Source organism: Phoenix dactylifera, unplaced genomic scaffold, assembly GCF_009389715.1.
Source record: "Phoenix dactylifera cultivar Barhee BC4 unplaced genomic scaffold, palm_55x_up_171113_PBpolish2nd_filt_p 000773F, whole genome shotgun sequence".
NCBI classification, from domain to species: Eukaryota; Viridiplantae; Streptophyta; class Magnoliopsida; order Arecales; family Arecaceae; genus Phoenix; species Phoenix dactylifera.
This window is the reverse complement of record NW_024068144.1, coordinates 211,873-215,125: the sequence shown is the minus strand read 5'-3', so window position 1 is coordinate 215,125 and position 3,253 is coordinate 211,873.

The following is a 3,253-nucleotide window of genomic DNA, read 5'->3' as shown; positions in this document are numbered from 1 at the left end:
GGTTGATTGAAAGAGAGGAAATCAGCCATCAAAAGAAGTCTTTGCAAGGGAGCTAGCACCCCGGGAAGACTAGAGAGCTTTGATCGGATCACTGCTTCGTGTGGATACCCGTAGAGGCCGGACACTTGAACGGCTTCAAGCGAACCTTCATCCTAGACCACGAACTTCAGTTTGCGGTGATCATCTACCCGCACAAGGTGAAGATCTGATCTTCTAATGTATTTAAAAAGTTTTAATTCTTATCTAACTACGAACGGTTCATGAAACAATGTTCATGCGATGAACGTCGATCCCGCTTATGCCGATTCCGCTGCCATCTGAATTTTTTGAAATATCAGCGGCATGGGCGGGTTCCCAACAATTGTATCTGCAGAGAGTAAAGATTCTAGTTAGACTTTTGTACTTGATCCTTAATCTGTTCTAAGGTCTTTTAGAACAAATGTAACTCCCACTATTTTCTCGAATCCCTCACACTCCCCTGGTAGGGAAACGGAAAACCCACACGACTAGGATTTCTAGTGGGTACTGCGGTCCCACCAATTTACATGCCACCTCACCTAACAGTTATTGGTGACACATAGATTGATGAATGTACAACTCTTGTACAATGCTTCTCAAGCATGTTGCAGTGTAACTTGTTCTCTAAGCCATGAAAACCTCACCTAACAGTTATTGGTCCCATTTCTTAGTTAAGTCAGACCCACCGTATAACCGTAGGAATAAAGTCGTCATTGGGTCCTCACCTAACAGTTATTGGTGCCCAACCCCACCTTTACCCTACAACATCTCATGTCTATAGAGAGGTCCAGCCCCCCGATGCAACTTGACCACTGTGTCCAGCCGAGACAAATCAACATCAGAAAGGCCTTAGCAGCTCTACTACAGTGGAAGACCGATTGACTTAATATTGGTTAATCAGGACTTAGTGTTTGCAACTTGAGCCCTTCATAAGAGGTAATTGAATAATTGGCCAGGTAAGCAGGTGGGAGGCTCCCCTTACTCAGAGAGTAAGGTCCTAATTAAGTAACCACCTTTCATGCTTTTCTAGACACCAATTAGATCAATTAATCTAATATGACTTGCTCATGTCGGTTCACTCTCGACTTGATTGAGGAGGTTTTGATTTAGGTCTCAATTGGGTTTGCTACATCACATGTAAACCTATCTACCCGACTCACATTCACATCACATGCAAACGGCACATTGCAGGCAGTTATAATCGCAGCAATAATTAAAGCTAAACTTTAAATAGGTGATGATCATGAATTCTAGTTAGGTCGTATTACAAGCACATGCACGTCAATCGATCAACCGGTCTTCAACTCTTGAATTGGTTCCAAGCCTTCTTGATTCGATCCTTGATCAACTCTTGATCCAATCGCCATCAACCGCTTAGATCACCTGTTCATCTCATGCCTAGTCTTCAACTTGATCGTTGACGTACATCACATCACACAAATACAACCAGATGTAAAATAAAAATAAAAATAAATTACATCTTCTTTTAGGAGGCACGCAGGCCTCTCAAAATATCAAATAAGATGCATGCAAGCATCTGAAAAATTACATGACATCGCAGATCACATCGCAGGTCATTACATTTGATACCAAAAGGGTTTGAATCCTATGATCATCACCATATGCAACAATTATAATTTTCAGATCTGAAAACTAACTGATTATCTCATGACATAGGTTGCTGATCATGCTAATCATGATTCTAAACTTTGTAATCTCATTAACAATGCAATTAGAATCATCATCTTATCACATAAAAATCAGCATGCAAAAATCAGCACCCCTGAAAAATCTGCATGCAGAAATTTTCAGCATGCATGATCATTTTATTTTCAGATCTAATAAGCCTTTAGATAATTAATTCTTACCTTAATCTACGAAGCCTAGGCTATGATACCACTGTTGGGAACCCGCCCATGCTGCTGATATTTCAAAAAAATTCAGATGGCAGCGGAATCGGCATGAGCGGGATCGACGTTCATCGCATGAACGTTGTTTCATGAACCGTTCGTAGTTAGGCAAGAATTAAAAACTTTTAAACCTTTAGAAAGATCAGATCTTCACCTTGTGCGGGTAGATGATCACCGCAAACTGAAGTTCGTGGTCTAGGATGAAGGTTCGCTTGAAGCCGTTCAAGTGCCCGGCCTCTACGGGTATCCACACGAAGCACGAACCGATCCAAGCTCTCTATCTCACCAGGGTGCTAGCTCCCTTGCAGAGATGACTTTTGATGGCTGATCTCCTCTCTTTCTTTCAACTCTTGAATGCACTTGAGAGGAGGAAGAAGAAGGATGAACTCAAGGAAGAAGAACACAGCCTTTCTTTTCCCTGCGTTGGAAGAAGGATTGGAGGAAGAGGAGGCGGACAAGGCTCTCTTCTTTTCTTCTTCTTGTTGGCGGCTGAACCAAAGAAAAGGGAGAGGGTGGCGGCAGCAAGGAGAGGAGAGAGCACTTCTTCTATGCCCTAGGTGCCGCCCACAAGTCCCTTTTTATAGACATGTGGAGCTCCTAACATTTAGGAGCTCTTGATGTCTTTCCTAAGAGGGGGCGCCGTCTCTTCTCCCTTCTCCACGTGGAAAGGGGAGGGGCTTATCCCCTTCCTCATGGTAAACCCTAATCCATATTAGGTAGGGATTGGAATGCCCTAATGTGGTCAAGCCCTAATCCAATTAGGCTTAACCCAAGGGTGAACCAATTTGGATCCAATTTAGGTAAGTCCTAATCCAATTAGAACTTAAATCAATTTTGACTCAATTGAACTCTTCAATCCTAATCCAATTAGGAGCCTTATTGATTCATTAGATTAATAATTAATTGTGACTTAAGAAACCCTAATCCAAATTAGGACATATTTAATTTTAGTCCTAATCCAATTAGGACTCTATTTGAATCCGAAGTCCTAATCCGATTAGGACTCTAGGAATCCTACTCCAAGTAGGAATCCAATTTTGATTCAAAACTCCTAATCTCATTAGGATTGCAGGAATCCTATTCCAAGTAGGAATCCCAGTCCTACTCCAACTAGAATTCCCAGTCCTAATCTAATTAGGACTCTAGGAATCCTACTCGAAGTAGGACTCTTGTTTCAAGTCCAATTAATTAATTCCCTTTCCTTCTTCAACTTCTTATCAATCAAATTGATTACTCGTGATTCATAATCACTTTTCAACCATCGGATCGGTCAATACTTCTAGTGTGTGTGACCCCATAGGTTCTATTCTGACTGATAGTGAGAT